Genomic DNA, 20,276 nt, shown 5'->3' with positions numbered 1-20,276 from the left:
TGGAAGCGGGTTTTTTAAGTGCTCTGGAGTCATTTCGTTGCAAGCGGGTTTTTAAGTACTCTGGAGTCATTTCATTGAAAGCGGGTTTTTACATACTTCTCAGACATTTCACTGGAAGCGGGTTTTTTAAGTGCTCAGGAGTCATTTCGTTGCAAGCGGGTTTTTAAGTACTCTGGAGTCATTTCGTTGCAAGCGGGTTTTTAAGTGCTCTGGAGTCATTTCGTTGCAAGCGGGTTTTTAAGTGCTCTGAAGGCATTTCGTTGCGAGCGGGTTTTTAAGTGCTCTGGAGTCACTTCGTTGCAAGCGGGTTTTTAATTGCTCTGGAGTCACTTCGTTGCAAGCGGGTTTTTAAGTGTTCTGGAGTCATTTCGTTGCAAGCGGGTTTTTAAGTGCTCTGGAGTCATTTCGTTGCAAGCGGGTTTTTAAGTGTTCTGGAGTCATTTCGTTGCAAGCGGGTTTTTAAGTGCTCTGGAGTCATTTCGTTGCAAGCGGGTTTTTAAGTGTTCTGGAGTCATTTCGTTGCAAGCGGGTTTTTAAGTGCTCTGGAGTCATTTCGTTGCAAGCGGGTTTTTAAGTGCTCTGGAGTCATTTCGTTGCAAGCGGGTTTTTAAGTGTTCTGGAGTCATTTCGTTGCAAGCGGGTTTTTAAGTGCTCTGGAGTCATTTCGTTGCAAGCGGGTTTTTAAGTGCTCTGGAGTCATTTCGTTGCAAGCGGGTTTTTAATTGCTCTGGAGTCATTTCGTTGTAAGCGGGTTTTTAAGTGCTCTGGAGTCATTTCGTTGCAAGCGGGTTTTTAAGTGTTCTGGAGTCATTTCGTTGCGAGCGGGTTTTTACGTGCTCTGGAGTCATTTCGTTGCGAGCGGGTTTTTAATTGCTCTGGAGTCATTTCGTTGCGAGCGGGTTTTTACGTGCTCTGGAGTCATTTCGTTGCGAGCGGGTTTTTAAGTGCTCTGGAGTCATTTCGTTGCAAGCGGGTTTTTAATTGCTCTGGAGTCATTTCGTTGCAAGCGGGTTTTTAAGTGTTCTGGAGTCATTTCGTTGCAAGCGGGTTTTTAAGTGCTCTGGAGTCATTTCGTTGCAAGCGGGTTTTTAAGTGCTCTGGAGTCATTTCGTTGCAAGCGGGTTTTTAAGTGCTCTGGAGTCATTTCGTTGCAAGCGGGTTTTTAAGTGCTCTGGAGTCATTTCGTTGCAAGCGGGTTTTTAAGTGCTCTGGAGTCATTTCGTTGCAAGCGGGTTTTTAAGTGCTCTGGAGTCATTTCGTTGCAAGCGGGTTTTTAAGTGCTCTGGAGTCATTTCGTTGCAAGCGGGTTTTTAAGTGCTCTGGAGTCATTTCGTTGCAAGCGGGTTTTTAAGTGCTCTGAAGGCATTTCGTTGTAAGCGGGTTTTTACGTGCTCTGGAGTCATTTCGTTGCAAGCGGGTTTTTACGTGCTCCGGAGTCATGTCATTGCAAGCGGGTTTTTACATACTTCTCAGACATTTCACTGGAAGCGGGTTTTTTAAGTGCTCTGGAGTCATTTCGTTGCAAGCGGGTTTTTAAGTACTCTGGAGTCATTTCATTGAAAGCGGGTTTTTACATACTTCTCAGACATTTCACTGGAAGCGGGTTTTTTAAGTGCTCAGGAGTCATTTCGTTGCAAGCGGGTTTTTAAGTACTCTGGAGTCATTTCGTTGCAAGCGGGTTTTTAAGTGCTCTGGAGTCATTTCGTTGCAAGCGGGTTTTTAAGTGCTCTGAAGGCATTTCGTTGCGAGCGGGTTTTTAAGTGCTCTGGAGTCACTTCGTTGCAAGCGGGTTTTTAATTGCTCTGGAGTCACTTCGTTGCAAGCGGGTTTTTAAGTGTTCTGGAGTCATTTCGTTGCAAGCGGGTTTTTAAGTGCTCTGGAGTCATTTCGTTGCAAGCGGGTTTTTAAGTGTTCTGGAGTCATTTCGTTGCAAGCGGGTTTTTAAGTGCTCTGGAGTCATTTCGTTGCAAGCGGGTTTTTAAGTGCTCTGGAGTCATTTCGTTGCAAGCGGGTTTTTAAGTGTTCTGGAGTCATTTCGTTGCAAGCGGGTTTTTAAGTGCTCTGGAGTCATTTCGTTGCAAGCGGGTTTTTAAGTGCTCTGGAGTCATTTCGTTGCAAGCGGGTTTTTAATTGCTCTGGAGTCATTTCGTTGTAAGCGGGTTTTTAAGTGCTCTGGAGTCATTTCGTTGCAAGCGGGTTTTTAAGTGTTCTGGAGTCATTTCGTTGCGAGCGGGTTTTTACGTGCTCTGGAGTCATTTCGTTGCGAGCGGGTTTTTAATTGCTCTGGAGTCATTTCGTTGCAAGCGGGTTTTTACGTGCTCTGGAGTCATTTCGTTGCGAGCGGGTTTTTAAGTGCTCTGGAGTCATTTCGTTGCAAGCGGGTTTTTAATTGCTCTGGAGTCATTTCGTTGCAAGCGGGTTTTTAAGTGTTCTTGAGTCATTTCGTTGCAAGCGGGTTTTTAAGTGCTCTGGAGTCATTTCGTTGCAAGCGGGTTTTTAAGTGCTCTGGAGTCATTTCGTTGCAAGCGGATTTTTAAGTGCTCTGGAGTCATTTCGTTGCAAGCGGGTTTTTAAGTGCTCTGGAGTCATTTCGTTGCAAGCGGGTTTTTAAGTGCTCTGGAGTCATTTCGTTGCAAGCGGGTTTTTAAGTGCTCTGGAGTCATTTCGTTGCAAGCGGGTTTTTAAGTGCTCTGGAGTCATTTCGTTGCAAGCTGGTTTTTAATTGCTCTGGAGTCATTTCGTTGTAAGCGGGTTGTTAAGTGCTCTGGAGTCATTTCGTTGCAAGCGGGTTTTTAAGTGCTCTGGAGTCATTTCGTTGCGAGCGGGTTTTTAAGTGCTCTGGAGTCATTTCGTTGCAAGCGGGTTTTTAATTGCTCTGGAGTCATTTCGTTGCGAGCGGGTTTTTAAGTGCTCTGGAGTCATTTCGTTGCAAGCGGGTTTTTAAGTGCTCTGGAGTCATTTCGTTGCAAGCGGGTTTTTAAGTGCTCTGGAGTCATTTCGTTGCAAGCGGGTTTTTAAGTGCTCTGAAGGCATTTCGTTGTAAGCGGGTTTTTACGTGCTCTGGAGTCATTTCGTTGCAAGCGGGTTTTTACGTGCTCCGGAGTCATGTCATTGCAAGCGGGTTTTTACATACTTCTCAGACATTTCACTGGAAGCGGGTTTTTTAAGTGCTCTGGAGTCATTTCGTTGCAAGCGGGTTTTTAAGTACTCTGGAGTCATTTCATTGAAAGCGGGTTTTTACATACTTCTCAGACATTTCACTGGAAGCGGGTTTTTTAAGTGCTCAGGAGTCATTTCGTTGCAAGCGGGTTTTTAAGTACTCTGGAGTCATTTCGTTGCAAGCGGGTTTTTAAGTGCTCTGGAGTCATTTCGTTGCAAGCGGGTTTTTAAGTGCTCTGAAGGCATTTCGTTGCGAGCGGGTTTTTAAGTGCTCTGGAGTCACTTCGTTGCAAGCGGGTTTTTAATTGCTCTGGAGTCACTTCGTTGCAAGCGGGTTTTTAAGTGTTCTGGAGTCATTTCGTTGCAAGCGGGTTTTTAAGTGCTCTGGAGTCATTTCGTTGCAAGCGGGTTTTTAAGTGTTCTGGAGTCATTTCGTTGCAAGCGGGTTTTTAAGTGCTCTGGAGTCATTTCGTTGCAAGCGGGTTTTTAAGTGCTCTGGAGTCATTTCGTTGCAAGCGGGTTTTTAAGTGTTCTGGAGTCATTTCGTTGCAAGCGGGTTTTTAAGTGCTCTGGAGTCATTTCGTTGCAAGCGGGTTTTTAAGTGCTCTGGAGTCATTTCGTTGCAAGCGGGTTTTTAATTGCTCTGGAGTCATTTCGTTGTAAGCGGGTTTTTAAGTGCTCTGGAGTCATTTCGTTGCAAGCGGGTTTTTAAGTGTTCTGGAGTCATTTCGTTGCGAGCGGGTTTTTACGTGCTCTGGAGTCATTTCGTTGCGAGCGGGTTTTTAATTGCTCTGGAGTCATTTCGTTGCAAGCGGGTTTTTACGTGCTCTGGAGTCATTTCGTTGCGAGCGGGTTTTTAAGTGCTCTGGAGTCATTTCGTTGCAAGCGGGTTTTTAATTGCTCTGGAGTCATTTCGTTGCAAGCGGGTTTTTAAGTGTTCTGGAGTCATTTCGTTGCAAGCGGGTTTTTAAGTGCTCTGGAGTCATTTCGTTGCAAGCGGGTTTTTAAGTGCTCTGGAGTCATTTCGTTGCAAGCGGGTTTTTAAGTGCTCTGGAGTCATTTCGTTGCAAGCGGGTTTTTAAGTGCTCTGGAGTCATTTCGTTGCAAGCGGGTTTTTAAGTGCTCTGGAGTCATTTCGTTGCAAGCGGGTTTTTAAGTGCTCTGGAGTCATTTCGTTGCAAGCGGGTTTTTAAGTGCTCTGGAGTCATTTCGTTGCAAGCGGGTTTTTAAGTGCTCTGGAGTCATTTCGTTGCAAGCGGGTTTTTAAGTGCTCTGAAGGCATTTCGTTGTAAGCGGGTTTTTACGTGCTCTGGAGTCATTTCGTTGCAAGCGGGTTTTTACGTGCTCCGGAGTCATGTCATTGCAAGCGGGTTTTTACATACTTCTCAGACATTTCACTGGAAGCGGGTTTTTTAAGTGCTCTGGAGTCATTTCGTTGCAAGCGGGTTTTTAAGTACTCTGGAGTCATTTCATTGAAAGCGGGTTTTTACATACTTCTCAGACATTTCACTGGAAGCGGGTTTTTTAAGTGCTCAGGAGTCATTTCGTTGCAAGCGGGTTTTTAAGTACTCTGGAGTCATTTCGTTGCAAGCGGGTTTTTAAGTGCTCTGGAGTCATTTCGTTGCAAGCGGGTTTTTAAGTGCTCTGAAGGCATTTCGTTGCGAGCGGGTTTTTAAGTGCTCTGGAGTCACTTCGTTGCAAGCGGGTTTTTAATTGCTCTGGAGTCACTTCGTTGCAAGCGGGTTTTTAAGTGTTCTGGAGTCATTTCGTTGCAAGCGGGTTTTTAAGTGCTCTGGAGTCATTTGGTTGCAAGCGGGTTTTTAAGTGTTCTGGAGTCATTTCGTTGCAAGCGGGTTTTTAAGTGCTCTGGAGTCATTTCGTTGCAAGCGGGTTTTTAAGTGCTCTGGAGTCATTTCGTTGCAAGCGGGTTTTTAAGTGTTCTGGAGTCATTTCGTTGCAAGCGGGTTTTTAAGTGCTCTGGAGTCATTTCGTTGCAAGCGGGTTTTTAAGTGCTCTGGAGTCATTTCGTTGCAAGCGGGTTTTTAATTGCTCTGGAGTCATTTCGTTGTAAGCGGGTTTTTAAGTGCTCTGGAGTCATTTCGTTGCAAGCGGGTTTTTAAGTGTTCTGGAGTCATTTCGTTGCGAGCGGGTTTTTACGTGCTCTGGAGTCATTTCGTTGCGAGCGGGTTTTTAATTGCTCTGGAGTCATTTCGTTGCAAGCGGGTTTTTACGTGCTCTGGAGTCATTTCGTTGCGAGCGGGTTTTTAAGTGCTCTGGAGTCATTTCGTTGCAAGCGGGTTTTTAATTGCTCTGGAGTCATTTCGTTGCAAGCGGGTTTTTAAGTGTTCTGGAGTCATTTCGTTGCAAGCGGGTTTTTAAGTGCTCTGGAGTCATTTCGTTGCAAGCGGGTTTTTAAGTGCTCTGGAGTCATTTCGTTGCAAGCGGATTTTTAAGTGCTCTGGAGTCATTTCGTTGCAAGCGGGTTTTTAAGTGCTCTGGAGTCATTTCGTTGCAAGCGGGTTTTTAAGTGCTCTGGAGTCATTTCGTTGCAAGCTGGTTTTTAATTGCTCTGGAGTCATTTCGTTGTAAGCGGGTTGTTAAGTGCTCTGGAGTCATTTCGTTGCAAGCGGGTTTTTAAGTGCTCTGGAGTCATTTCGTTGCGAGCGGGTTTTTAAGTGCTCTGGAGTCATTTCGTTGCAAGCGGGTTTTTAATTGCTCTGGAGTCATTTCGTTGCGAGCGGGTTTTTAAGTGCTCTGGAGTCATTTCGTTGCAAGCGGGTTTTTAATTGCTCTGGAGTCATTTCGTTGCGAGCGGGTTTTTAAGTGTTCTGGAGTCATTTCGTTGCAAGCGGGTTTTTAAGTGCTCTGGAGTCATTTCGTTGCAAGCGGGTTTTTAAGTGTTCTGGAGTCATTTCGTTGCGAGCGGGTTTTTAAGTGCTCTGGAGTCATTTCGTTGCGAGCGGGTTTTTAATTGCTCTGGAGTCATTTCGTTGCGAGCGGGTTTTTAAGTGTTCTGGAGTCATTTCGTTGCAAGCGGGTTTTTAAGTGCTCTGGAGTCATTTCGTTGCAAGCGGGTTTTTACGTGCTCTGGAGTCATTTCGTTGCAAGCAGGTTTTTAAGTGTTCTGGAGTCATTTCGTTGCAAGCGGGTTTTTAAGTGCTCTGGAGTCATTTCGTTGCAAGCGGGTTTTTAAGTGCTCTGGAGTCATTTCGTTGCAAGCGGGTTTTTAAGTGCTCTGGAGTCATTTCGTTGCAAGCGGGTTTTTAAGTGCTCTGGAGTCATTTCGTTGCAAGCGGGTTTTTAAGTGCTCTGGAGTCATTTCGTTGCAAGCGGGTTTTTAAGTGCTCTGGAGTCATTTCGTTGCAAGCGGGTTTTTAAGTGTTCTGGACTCATTTCGTTGCAAGCGGGTTTTTACGTGCTCTGGAGTCATTTCATTGCAAGCGGGTTTTTACATACTTCTCAGACATTTCACTGGAAGCGGGTTTTTTAAGTGCTCTGGAGTCATTTCGTTGCAAGCGGGTTTTTAAATACTCTGGAGTCATTTCGTTGCAAGCGGGTTTTTACATACTTCTCAGACATTTCACTGGAAGCGGGTTTTTTAAGTGCTCTGGAGTCATTTCGTTGCAAGCGGGTTTTTAAGTGCTCTGGAGTCATTTCGTTGCAAGCAGGTTTTTAAGTGCTCTGGAGTCATTTCGTTGCAAGCGGGTGTTTAAGTGCTCTGGAGTCATTTCGTTGCGAGCGGGTTTTTAAGTGCTCTGGAGTCATTTCGTTGCGAGCGGGTTTTTAATTGCTCTGGAGTCATTTCGTTGCAAGCGGGTTTTTAAGTGCTCTGGAGTCATTTCGTTGCAAGCGGGTTTTTACGTGCTCTGGAGTCATTTCGTTGCAAGCGGGTTTTTAAGTGCTCTGGAGTCATTTCGTTGCAAGCGGGTTTTTAAGTGCTCTGGAGTCATTTCGTTGCAAGCGGGTTTTTAAGTGCTCTGGAGTCATTTCGTTGCAAGCGGGTTTTTAAGTGCTCTGGAGTCATTTCGTTGCAAGCGGGTTTTTAAGTGCTCTGGAGTCATTTCGTTGCAAGCGGGTTTTTAAGTGCTCTGGAGTCATTTCGTTGCAAGCGGGTTTTTAAGTGCTCTGGAGTCATTTCGTTGCAAGCGGGTTTTTAAGTGCAATGGAGTCATTTCGTTGCAAGCGGGTTTTTAAGTGCTCTGGAGTCATTTCGTTGCAAACGGGTTTTTAAGTGCTCTGGAGTCATTTCGTTGCAAGCGGGTTTTTAAGTGCTCTGGAGTCATTTCGTTGCAAGCGGGTTTTTAAGTGCTCTGAAGGCATTTCGTTGTAAGCGGGTTTTTACGTGCTCTGGAGTCATTTCGTTGCAAGCGGGTTTTTACGTGCTCCGGAGTCATTTCATTGCAAGCGGGTTTTTACATACTTCTCAGACATTTCACTGGAAGCGGGTTTTTTAAGTGCTCTGGAGTCATTTCGTTGCAAGCGGGTTTTTAAGTACTCTGGAGTCATTTCATTGCAAGCGGGTTTTTACATACTTCTCAGACATTTCACTGGAAGCGGGTTTTTTAAGTGCTCTGGAGTCATTTCGTTGCGAGCGGGTTTTTAAGTGCTCTGGAGTCATTTCGTTGCAAGCGGGTTTTTAATTGCTCTGGAGTCATTTCGTTGCAAGCGGGTTTTTAAGTGTTCTGGAGTCATTTCGTTGCAAGCGGGTTTTTAAGTGCTCTGGAGTCATTTCGTTGCAAGCGGGTTTTTAAGTGCTCTGGAGTCATTTCGTTGCAAGCGGGTTTTTAAGTGTTCTGGAGTCATTTCGTTGCGAGCGGGTTTTTAAGTGCTCTGGAGTCATTTCGTTGCAAGCGGGTTTTTAATTGCTCTGGAGTCATTTCGTTGCGAGCGGGTTTTTAAGTGCTCTGGAGTCACTTCGTTGCAAGCGGGTTTTTAATTGCTCTGGAGTCACTTCGTTGCAAGCGGGTTTTTAAGTGTTCTGGAGTCATTTCGTTGCAAGCGGGTTTTTAAGTGCTCTGGAGTCATTTCGTTGCAAGCGGGTTTTTAAGTGCTCTGGAGTCATTTCGTTGCAAGCGGGTTTTTAAGTGTTCTGGAGTCATTTCGTTTCAAGCGGGTTTTTAAGTGCTCTGGAGTCATTTCGTTGCAAGCGGGTTTTTAAGTGCTCTGGAGTCATTTCGTTGCAAGCGGGTTTTTAATTGCTCTGGAGTCATTTCGTTGCGAGCGGGTTTTTAAGTGCTCTGGAGTCATTTCGTTGCGAGCGGGTTTTTAATTGCTCTGGAGTCATTTCGTTGCGAGCGGGTTTTTAAGTGCTCTGGAGTCATTTCGTTGCAAGCGGGTTTTTAATTGCTCTGGAGTCATTTCGTTGCAAGCGGGTTTTTAAGTGTTCTGGAGTCATTTCGTTGCAAGCGGGTTTTTAAGTGCTCTGGAGTCATTTCGTTGCAAGCGGGTTTTTAAGTGCTCTGGAGTCATTTCGTTGCAAGCGGGTTTTTAAGTGCTCTGGAGTCATTTCGTTGCAAGCGGGTTTTTAAGTGCTCTGGAGTCATTTCGTTGCAAGCGGGTTTTTAATTGCTCTGGAGTCATTTCGTTGCGAGCGGGTTTTTAAGTGCTCTGGAGTCATTTCGTTGCAAGCGGGTTTTTAATTGCTCTGGAGTCATTTCGTTGCAAGCGGGTTTTTAAGTGTTCTGGAGTCATTTCGTTGCAAGCGGGTTTTTAAGTGCTCTGGAGTCATTTCGTTGCAAGCGGGTTTTTAAGTGCTCTGGAGTCATTTCGTTGCAAGCGGGTTTTTAAGTGTTCTGGAGTCATTTCGTTGCAAGCGGGTTTTTAAGTGCTTTGGAGTCATTTCGTTGCAAGCGGGTTTTTAAGTGCTCTGGAGTCATTTCGTTGCAAGCGGGTTTTTAAGTGTTCTGGAGTCATTTCGTTGCAAGCGGGTTTTTAAGTGCTCTGGAGTCATTTCGTTGCAAGCGGGTTTTTACGTGCTCTGGAGTCATTTCGTTGCAAGCGGATTTTTAAGTGCTCTGGAGTCATTTCGTTGAAAGCGGGTTTTTAAGTGCTCTGGAGTCATTTCGTTGCAAGCGGGTTTTTAAGTGCTCTGGAGTCATTTCGTTGCAAGCGGGTTTTTAAGTGCTCTGGAGTCATTTCGTTGCAAGCGGGTTTTTAAGTGCTCTGGAGTCATTTCGTTGCAAGCGGGTTTTTAAGTGCTCTGGAGTCATTTCGTTGCAAGCGGGTTTTTAAGTGCTCTGGAGTCATTTCGTTGCAAGCGGGTTTTTAAGTGCTCTGGAGTCATTTCGTTGCAAGCGGGTTTTTAAGTGCTCTGGAGTCATTTCGTTGCAAGCGGGTTTTTAAGTGCTCTGGAGTCATTTCGTTGCAAGCGGGTTTTTAAGTGCACTGAAGGCATTTCGTTGTAAGCGGGTTTTTACGTGCTCTGGAGTCATTTCGTTGCAAGCGGGTTTTTACGTGCTCCGGAGTCATGTCATTGCAAGCGGGTTTTTACATACTTCTCAGACATTTCACTGGAAGCGGGTTTTTTAAGTGCTCTGGAGTCATTTTGTTGCAAGCGGGTTTTTAAGTACTCTGGAGTCATTTCATTGCAAGCGGGTTTTTACATACTTCTCAGACATTTCACTGGAAGCGGGTTTTTTAAGTGCTCTGGAGTCATTTCGTTGCAAGCGGGTTTTTAAGTACTCTGGAGTCATTTCGTTGCAAGCGGGTTTTTAAGTGCTCTGGAGTCATTTCGTTGCAAGCGGGTTTTTAAGTGCTCTGGAGTCATTTCGTTGCAAGCGGGTTTTTAAGTGCTCTGGAGTCATTTCGTTGCAAGCGGGTTTTTAAGTGTTCTGGAGTCATTTCGTTGCAAGCGGGTTTTTAAGTGCTCTGGAGTCATTTCGTTGCAAGCGGGTTTTTAAGTGCTCTGGAGTCATTTCGTTGCAAGCGGGTTTTTAAGTGTTCTGGAGTCATTTCGTTGCAAGCGGGTTTTTAAGTGCTCTGGAGTCATTTCGTTGCAAGCGGGTTTTTAAGTGCTCTGGAGTCATTTCGTTGCAAGCGGGTTTTTAATTGCTCTGGAGTCATTTCGTTGTAAGCGGGTTGTTAAGTGCTCTGGAGTCATTTCGTTGCAAGCGGGTTTTTAAGTGCTCTGGAGTCATTTCGTTGCGAGCGGGTTTTTAAGTGCTCTGGAGTCATTTCGTTGCAAGCGGGTTTTTAATTGCTCTGGAGTCATTTCGTTGCGAGCGGGTTTTTAAGTGCTCTGGAGTCATTTCGTTGCAAGCGGGATTTTAAGTGCTCTGGAGTCATTTCGTTGCAAGCGGGTTTTTAATTGCTCTGGAGTCATTTCGTTGCAAGCGGGTTTTTAAGTGCTCTGGAGTCATTTCGTTGCAAGCGGGTTTTTAAGTGTTCTGGAGTCATTTCGTTGCGAGCGGGTTTTTAAGTGCTCTGGAGTCATTTCGTTGCAAGCGGGTTTTTAATTGCTCTGGAGTCATTTCGTTGCGAGCGGGTTTTTAAGTGCTCTGGAGTCATTTCGTTGCAAGCGGGTTTTTAAGTGCTCTGGAGTCATTTCGTTGCAAGCGGGTTTTTAAGTGTTCTGGAGTCATTTCGTTGCAAGCGGGTTTTTAAGTGCTCTGGAGTCATTTCGTTGCAAGCGGGTTTTTAAGTGCTCTGGAGTCATTTCGTTGCAAGCGGGTTTTTAAGTGTTCTGGAGTCATTTCGTTGCGAGCGGGTTTTTAAGTGCTCTGGAGTCATTTCGTTGCAAGCGGGTTTTTAATTGCTCTGGAGTCATTTCGTTGCGAGCGGGTTTTTAAGTGCTCTGGAGTCACTTCGTTGCAAGCGGGTTTTTAATTGCTCTGGAGTCACTTCGTTGCAAGCGGGTTTTTAAGTGTTCTGGAGTCATTTCGTTGCAAGCGGGTTTTTAAGTACTCTGGAGTCATTTCGTTGCAAGCGGGTTATTAAGTGCTCTGGAGTCATTTCGTTGCAAGCGGGTTTTTAAGTGTTCTGGAGTCATTTCTTTGCAAGCGGGTTTTTAAGTGCTCTGGAGTCATTTCGTTGCAAGCGGGTTTTTAAGTGCTCTGGAGTCATTTCGTTGCAAGCGGGTTTTTAATTGCTCTGGAGTCATTTCGTTGTAAGCGGGTTTTTAAGTGCTCTGGAGTCATTTCGTTGCGAGCGGGTTTTTAAGTGCTCTGGAGTCATTTCGTTGCGAGCGGGTTTTTAAGTGCTCTGGAGTCATTTCGTTGCGAGCGGGTTTTTAATTGCTCTGGAGTCATTTCGTTGCGAGCGGGTTTTTAAGTGCTCTGGAGTCATTTCGTTGCGAGCGGGTTTTTAATTGCTCTGGAGTCATTTCGTTGCGAGCGGGTTTTTAAGTGTTCTGGAGTCATTTCGTTGCAAGCGGGTTTTTAAGTGCTCTGGAGTCATTTCGTTGCAAGCGGGTTTTTAAGTGCTCTGGAGTCATTTCGTTGCAAGCGGGTTTTTAAGTGCTCTGGAGTCATTTCGTTGCAAGCGGGTTTTTAAGTGCTCTGGAGTCATTTCGTTGCAAGCGGGTTTTTAATTGCTCTGGAGTCATTTCGTTGCGAGCGGGTTTTTAAGTGCTCTGGAGTCATTTCGTTGCAAGCGGGTTTTTAATTGCTCTGGAGTCATTTCGTTGCAAGCGGGTTTTTAAGTGTTCTGGAGTCATTTCGTTGCAAGCGGGTTTTTAAGTGCTCTGGAGTCATTTCGTTGCAAGCGGGTTTTTACGTGCTCTGGAGTCATTTCGTTGCAAGCGGGTTTTTAAGTGTTCTGGAGTCATTTCGTTGCAAGCGGGTTTTTAAGTGCTCTGGAGTCATTTCGTTGCAAGCGGGTTTTTAAGTGCTCTGGAGTCATTTCGTTGCAAGCGGGTTTTTAAGTGTTCTGGAGTCATTTCGTTGCAAGCGGGTTTTTAAGTGCTCTGGAGTCATTTCGTTGCAAGCGGGTTTTTACGTGCTCTGGAGTCATTTCGTTGCAAGCGGGTTTTTAAGTGCTCTGGAGTCATTTCGTTGAAAGCGGGTTTTTAAGTGCTCTGGAGTCATTTCGTTGCAAGCGGGTTTTTAAGTGCTCTGGAGTCATTTCGTTGCAAGCGGGTTTTTAAGTGCTCTGGAGTCATTTCGTTGCAAGCGGGTTTTTAAGTGCTCTGGAGTCATTTCGTTGCAAGCGGGTTTTTAAGTGCTCTGGAGTCATTTCGTTGCAAGCGGGTTTTTAAGTGCTCTGGAGTCATTTCGTTGCAAGCGGGTTTTTAAGTGCTCTGGAGTCATTTCGTTGCAAGCGGGTTTTTAAGTGCTCTGGAGTCATTTCGTTGCAAGCGGGTTTTTAAGTGCTCTGGAGTCATTTCGTTGCAAGCGGGTTTTTAAGTGCTCTGGAGTCATTTCGTTGCAAGCGGGTTTTTAAGTGCTCTGGAGTCATTTCGTTGCAAGCGGGTTTTTAAGTGCTCTGAAGGCATTTCGTTGTAAGCGGGTTTTTACGTGCTCTGGAGTCATTTCGTTGCAAGCGGGTTTTTACGTGCTCCGGAGTCATGTCATTGCAAGCGGGTTTTTACATACTTCTCAGACATTTCACTGGAAGCGGGTTTTTTAAGTGCTCTGGAGTCATTTCGTTGCAAGCGGGTTTTTAAGTACTCTGGAGTCATTTCATTGCAAGCGGGTTTTTACATACTTCTCAGACATTTCACTGGAAGCGGGTTTTTTAAGTGCTCTGGAGTCATTTCGTTGCAAGCGGGTTTTTAATTGCTCTGGAGTCATTTCGTTGCGAGCGGGTTTTTAAGTGCTCTGGAGTCACTTCGTTGCAAGCGGGTTTTTAATTGCTCTGGAGTCACTTCGTTGCAAGCGGGTTTTTAAGTGTTCTGGAGTCATTTCGTTGCAAGCGGGTTTTTAAGTACTCTGGAGTCATTTCGTTGCAAGCGGGTTTTTAAGTGCTCTGGAGTCATTTCGTTGCAAGCGGGTTTTTAAGTGTTCTGGAGTCATTTCTTTGCAAGCGGGTTTTTAAGTGCTCTGGAGTCATTTCGTTGCAAGCGGGTTTTTAAGTGCTCTGGAGTCATTTCGTTGCAAGCGGGTTTTTAATTGCTCTGGAGTCATTTCGTTGTAAGCGGGTTTTTAAGTGCTCTGGAGTCATTTCGTTGCGAGCGGGTTTTTAAGTGCTCTGGAGTCATTTCGTTGCGAGCGGGTTTTTAAGTGCTCTGGAGTCATTTCGTTGCAAGCGGGTTTTTAAGTGCTCTGGAGTCATTTCGTTGCAAGCGGGTTTTTAAGTGCTCTGGAGTCATTTCGTTGCAAGCGGGTTTTTAAGTGCTCTGAAGGCATTTCGTTGTAAGCGGGTTTTTACGTGCTCTGGAGTCATTTCGTTGCAAGCGGGTTTTTACGTGCTCCGGAGTCATGTCATTGCAAGCGGGTTTTTACATACTTCTCAGACATTTCACTGGAAGCGGGTTTTTTAAGTGCTCTGGAGTCATTTCGTTGCAAGCGGGTTTTTAAGTACTCTGGAGTCATTTCATTGCAAGCGGGTTTTTACATACTTCTCAGACATTTCACTGGAAGCGGGTTTTTTAAGTGCTCTGGAGTCATTTCGTTGCAAGCGGGTTTTTAATTGCTCTGGAGTCATTTCGTTGCGAGCGGGTTTTTAAGTGCTCTGGAGTCACTTCGTTGCAAGCGGGTTTTTAATTGCTCTGGAGTCACTTCGTTGCAAGCGGGTTTTTAAGTGTTCTGGAGTCATTTCGTTGCAAGCGGGTTTTTAAGTACTCTGGAGTCATTTCGTTGCAAGCGGGTTTTTAAGTGCTCTGGAGTCATTTCGTTGCAAGCGGGTTTTTAAGTGTTCTGGAGTCATTTCTTTGCAAGCGGGTTTTTAAGTGCTCTGGAGTCATTTCGTTGCAAGCGGGTTTTTAAGTGCTCTGGAGTCATTTCGTTGCAAGCGGGTTTTTAATTGCTCTGGAGTCATTTCGTTGTAAGCGGGTTTTTAAGTGCTCTGGAGTCATTTCGTTGCGAGCGGGTTTTTAAGTGCTCTGGAGTCATTTCGTTGCGAGCGGGTTTTTAAGTGCTCTGGAGTCATTTCGTTGCGAGCGGGTTTTTAATTGCTCTGGAGTCATTTCGTTGCGAGCGGGTTTTTAAGTGCTCTGGAGTCATTTCGTTGCAAGCGGGTTTTTAATTGCTCTGGAGTCATTTCGTTGCAAGCGGGTTTTTAAGTGTTCTGGAGTCATTTCGTTGCAAGCGGGTTTTTAAGTGCTCTGGAGTCATTTCGTTGCAAGCGGGTTTTTAAGTGCTCTGGAGTCATTTCGTTGCAAGCGGGTTTTTAAGTGCTCTGGAGTCATTTCGTTGCAAGCGGGTTTTTAAGTGCTCTGGAGTCATTTCGTTGCAAGCGGGTTTTTAATTGCTCTGGAGTCATTTCGTTGCGAGCGGGTTTTTAAGTGCTCTGGAGTCATTTCGTTGCAAGCGGGTTTTTAATTGCTCTGGAGTCATTTCGTTGCAAGCGGGTTTTTAAGTGTTCTGGAGTCATTTCGTTGCAAGCGGGTTTTTAAGTGCTCTGGAGTCATTTCGTTGCAAGCGGGTTTTTACGTGCTCTGGAGTCATTTCGTTGCAAGCGGGTTTTTAAGTGTTCTGGAGTCATTTCGTTGCAAGCGGGTTTTTAAGTGCTCTGGAGTCATTTCGTTGCAAGCGGGTTTTTAAGTGCTCTGGAGTCATTTCGTTGCAAGCGGGTTTTTAAGTGTTCTGGAGTCATTTCGTTGCAAGCGGGTTTTTAAGTGCTCTGGAGTCATTTCGTTGCAAGCGGGTTTTTACGTGCTCTGGAGTCATTTCGTTGCAAGCGGGTTTTTAAGTGCTCTGGAGTCATTTCGTTGAAAGCGGGTTTTTAAGTGCTCTGGAGTCATTTCGTTGCAAGCGGGTTTTTAAGTGCTCTGGAGTCATTTCGTTGCAAGCGGGTTTTTAAGTGCTCTGGAGTCATTTCGTTGCAAGCGGGTTTTTAAGTGCTCTGGAGTCATTTCGTTGCAAGCGGGTTTTTAAGTGCTCTGGAGTCATTTCGTTGCAAGCGGGTTTTTAAGTGCTCTGGAGTCATTTCGTTGCAAGCGGGTTTTTAAGTGCTCTGGAGTCATTTCGTTGCAAGCGGGTTTTTAAGTGCTCTGGAGTCATTTCGTTGCAAGCGGGTTTTTAAGTGCTCTGGAGTCATTTCGTTGCAAGCGGGTTTTTAAGTGCTCTGGAGTCATTTCGTTGCAAGCGGGTTTTTAAGTGCTCTGGAGTCATTTCGTTGCAAGCGGGTTTTTAAGTGCTCTGAAGGCATTTCGTTGTAAGCGGGTTTTTACGTGCTCTGGAGTCATTTCGTTGCAAGCGGGTTTTTACGTGCTCCGGAGTCATGTCATTGCAAGCGGGTTTTTACATACTTCTCAGACATTTCACTGGAAGCGGGTTTTTTAAGTGCTCTGGAGTCATTTCGTTGCAAGCGGGTTTTTAAGTACTCTGGAGTCATTTCATTGCAAGCGGGTTTTTACATACTTCTCAGACATTTCACTGGAAGCGGGTTTTTTAAGTGCTCTGGAGTCATTTCGTTGCAAGCGGGTTTTTAAGTACTCTGGAGTCATTTCGTTGCAAGCGGGTTTTTAAGTGCTCTGGAGTCATTTCGTTGCAAGCGGGTTTTTAAGTGCTCTGAAGGCATTTCGTTGCAAGCGGGTTTTTAAGTGCTCTGGAGTCATTTCGTTGCAAGCGGGTTTTTAACTGTTCTGGAGTCATTTCGTTGCAAGCGGGTTTTTAATTGCTCTGGAGTCATTTCGTTGCAAGCGGGTTTTTAAGTGCTCTGGAGTCATTTCGTTGCAAGCGGGTTTTTAAGTGTTCTGGAGTCATTTCGTTGCGAGCGGGTTTTTAAGTGCTCTGGAGTCATTTCGTTGCAAGCGGGTTTTTAATTGCTCTGGAGTCATTTCGTTGCGAGCGGGTTTTTAAGTGCTCTGGAGTCACTTCGTTGCAAGCGGGTTTTTAATTGCTCTGGAGTCACTTCGTTGCAAGCGGGTTTTTAAGTGTTCTGGAGTCATTTCGTTGCAAGCGGGTTTTTAAGTGCTCTGGAGTCACTTCGTTGCAAGCGGGTTTTTAAGTGTTCTGGAGTCATTTCGTTGCAAGCGGGTTTTTAAGTGCTCTGGAGTCATTTCGTTGCAAGCGGGTTTTTAAGTGCTCTGGAGTCATTTCGTTGCAAGCGGGTTTTTAAGTGCTCTGGAGTCATTTCGTTGCAAGCGGGTTTTTAAGTGCTCTGGAGTCATTTCGTTGCAAGCGGGTTTTTAAGTGCTCTGGAGTCATTTCGTTGCAAGCGGGTTTTTAAGTGCTCTGGAGTCATTTCGTTGCAAGCGGGTTTTTAAGTGCTCTGGAGTCATTTCGTTGCAAGCGGGTTTTTAAGTGCTCTGGAGTCATTTCGTTGCAAGCGGGTTTTTAAGTGCTCTGGAGTCATTTCGTTGCAAGCGGGTTTTTAAGTGCTCTGGAGTCATTTCGTTGCAAGCGGGTTTTTAAGTGCTCTGGAGTCATTTCGTTGCAAGCGGGTTTTTAAGTGCTCTGAAGGCATTTCGTTGTAAGCGGGTTTTTACGTGCTCTGGAGTCATTTCGTTGCAAGCGGGTTTTTACGTGCTCCGGAGTCATGTCATTGCAAGCGGGTTTTTACATACTTCTCAGACATTTCACTGGAAGCGGGTTTTTTAAGTGCTCTGGAGTCATTTCGTTGCAAGCGGGTTTTTAAGTACTCTGGAGTCATTTCATTGCAAGCGGGTTTTTACATACTTCTCAGACATTTCACTGGAAGCGGGTTTTTTAAGTGCTCTGGAGTCATTTCGTTGCAAGCGGGTTTTTAAGTACTCTGGAGTCATTTCGTTGCAAGCGGGTTTTTAAGTGCTCTGGAGTCATTTCGTTGCAAGCGGGTTTTTAAGTGCTCTGAAGGCATTTCGTTGCAAGCGGGTTTTTAAGTGCTCTGGAGTCATTTCGTTGCAAGCGGGTTTTTAACTGTTCTGGAGTCATTTCGTTGCAAGCGGGTTTTTAAGTGCTCTGGAGTCATTTCGTTGCAAGCGGGTTTTTAAGTGCTCTGGAGTCATTTCGTTGCAAGCGGGTTTTTAAGTGTTCTGGAGTCATTTCGTTGCGAGCGGGTTTTTAAGTGCTCTGGAGTCATTTCGTTGCAAGCGGGTTTTTAATTGCTCTGGAGTCATTTCGTTGCGAGCGGGTTTTTAAGTGCTCTGGAGTCACTTCGTTGCAAGCGGGTTTTTAATTGCTCTGGAGTCACTTCGTTGCAAGCGGGTTTTTAAGTGTTCTGGAGTCATTTCGTTGCAAGCGGGTTTTTAAGTGCTCTGGAGTCATTTCGTTGCAAGCGGGTTTTTAAGTGCTCTGGAGTCATTTCGTTGCAAGCGGGTTTTTAAGTGTTCTGGAGTCATTTCGTTGCAAGCAGGTTTTTAAGTGCTCTGGAGTCATTTCGTTGCAAGCGGGTTTTTAAGTGCTCTGGAGTCATTTCGTTGCAAGCGGGTTTTTAATTGCTCTGGAGTCATTTCGTTGTAAGCGGGTTTTTAAGTGCTCTGGAGTCATTTCGTTGCAAGCGGGTTTTTAAGTGTTCTGGAGTCATTTCGTTGCGAGCGGGTTTTTACGTGCTCTGGAGTCATTTCGTTGCGAGCGGGTTTTTAATTGCTCTGGAGTCATTTCGTTGCGAGCGGGTTTTTAAGTGCTCTGGAGTCATTTCGTTGCAAGCGGGTTTTTACATACTTCTCAGACATTTCACTGGAAGCGGGTTTTTTAAGTGCTCTGGAGTCATTTCGTTGCAAGCGGGTTTTTAAGTACTCTGGAGTCATTTCATTGCAAGCGGGTTTTTACATACTTCTCAGACATTTCACTGGAAGCGGGTTTTTTAAGTGCTCTGGAGTCATTTCGTTGCAAGCGGGTTTTTAAGTACTCTGGAGTCATTTCGTTGCAAGCGGGTTTTTAAGTGCTCTGGAGTCATTTCGTTGCAAGCAGGTTTTTAAGTGCTCTGAAGGCATTTCGTTGCAAGCGGGTTTTTAAGTGCTCTGGAGTCATTTCGTTGCAAGCGGGTTTTTAAGTGTTCTGGAGTCATTTCGTTGCAAGCGGGATTTTAAGTGCTCTGGAGTCATTTCGTTGCAAGCGGGTTTTTAATTGCTCTGGAGTCATTTCGTTGTAAGCGGGTTTTTAAGTGCTCTGGAGTCATTTCGTTGCAAGCGGGTTTTTAAGTGTTCTGGAGTCATTTCGTTGCGAGCGGGTTTTTAAGTGCTCTGGAGTCATTTCGTTGCAAGCGGGTTTTTAATTGCTCTGGAGTCATTTCGTTGCGAGCGGGTTTTTAATTGCTCTGGAGTCATTTCGTTGCAAGCGGGTTTTTAAGTGTTCTGGAGTCATTTCGTTGCAAGCGGGTTTTTAAGTGCTCTGGAGTCATTTCGTTGCAAGCGGGTTTTTAAGTGCTCTGGAGTCATTTCGTTGCAAGCGGATTTTTAAGTGCTCTGGAGTCATTTCGTTGCAAGCGGGTTTTTAAGTGCTCTGGAGTCATTTCGTTGCAAGCGGGTTTTTAATTGCTCTGGAGTCATTTCGTTGCGAGCGGGTTTTTAAGTGCTCTGGAGTCATTTCGTTGCAAGCGGGTTTTTAATTGCTCTGGAGTCATTTCGTTGCAAGCGGGTTTTTAAGTGTTCTGGAGTCATTTCGTTGCAAGCGGGTTTTTAAGTGCTCTGGAGTCATTTCGTTGCAAGTGGGTTTTTAAGTGCTCTGGAGTCATTTCGTTGCAAGCGGGTTTTTAAGTGTTCTGGAGTCATTTCGTTGCAAGCGGGTTTTTAAGTGCTCTGGAGTCATTTCGTTGCAAGCGGGTTTTTAAGTGCTCTGGAGTCATTTCGTTGCAAGCGGGTTTTTAAGTGTTCTGGAGTCATTTCGTTGCAAGCGGGTTTTTAAGTGCTCTGGAGTCACTTCGTTGCAAGCGGGTTTTTAAGTGTTCTGGAGTCATTTCGTTGCAAGCGGGTTTTTAAGTGCTCTGGAGTCATTTCGTTGCAAGCGGGTTTTTAAGTGCTCTGGAGTCATTTCGTTGCAAGCGGGTTTTTAAGTGCTCTGGAGTCATTTCGTTGCAAGCGGGTTTTTAAGTGCTCTGGAGTCATTTCGTTGCAAGCGGGTTTTTAAGTGCTCTGAAGGCATTTCGTTGTAAGCGGGTTTTTACGTGCTCTGGAGTCATTTCGTTGCAAGCGGGTTTTTACGTGCTCCGGAGTCATGTCATTGCAAGCGGGTTTTTACATACTTCTCAGACATTTCACTGGAAGCGGGTTTTTTAAGTGCTCTGGAGTCATTTCGTTGCAAGCGGGTTTTTAAGTACTCTGGAGTCATTTCATTGCAAGCGGGTTTTTACATACTTCTCAGACATTTCACTGGAAGCGGGTTTTTTAAGTGCTCTGGAGTCATTTCGTTGCAAGCGGGTTTTTAAGTACTCTGGAGTCATTTCGTTGCAAGCGGGTTTTTAAGTGCTCTGGAGTCATTTCGTTGCAAGCGGGTTTTTAAGTGCTCTGAAGGCATTTCGTTGCAAGCGGGTTTTTAAGTGCTCTGGAGTCATTTCGTTGCAAGCGGGTTTTTAACTGTTCTGGAGTCATTTCGTTGCAAGCGGGTTTTTAAGTGCTCTGGAGTCATTTCGTTGCAAGCGGGTTTTTAAGTGCTCTGGAGTCATTTCGTTGCAAGCGGGTTTTTAAGTGTTCTGGAGTCATTTCGTTGCGAGCGGGTTTTTAAGTGCTCTGGAGTCATTTCGTTGCAAGCGGGTTTTTAATTGCTCTGGAGTCATTTCGTTGCGAGCGGGTTTTTAAGTGCTCTGGAGTCACTTCGTTGCAAGCGGGTTTTTAATTGCTCTGGAGTCACTTCGTTGCAAGCGGGTTTTTAAGTGTTCTGGAGTCATTTCGTTGCAAGCGGGTTTTTAAGTGCTCTGGAGTCATTTCGTTGCAAGCGGGTTTTTAAGTGCTCTGGAGTCATTTCGTTGCAAGCGGGTTTTTAAGTGTTCTGGAGTCATTTCGTTGCAAGCAGGTTTTTAAGTGCTCTGGAGTCATTTCGTTGCAAGCGGGTTTTTAAGTGCTCTGGAGTCATTTCGTTGCAAGCGGGTTTTTAATTGCTCTGGAGTCATTTCGTTGTAAGCGGGTTTTTAAGTGCTCTGGAGTCATTTCGTTGCAAGCGGGT

This window comes from Meriones unguiculatus, chromosome 20 (assembly GCF_030254825.1).
Source record: "Meriones unguiculatus strain TT.TT164.6M chromosome 20, Bangor_MerUng_6.1, whole genome shotgun sequence".
Taxonomy (NCBI): domain Eukaryota; kingdom Metazoa; phylum Chordata; class Mammalia; order Rodentia; family Muridae; genus Meriones; species Meriones unguiculatus.
The sequence above is the reverse complement of the archived record's forward strand: the minus strand, read 5'-3'. Positions refer to the sequence as shown.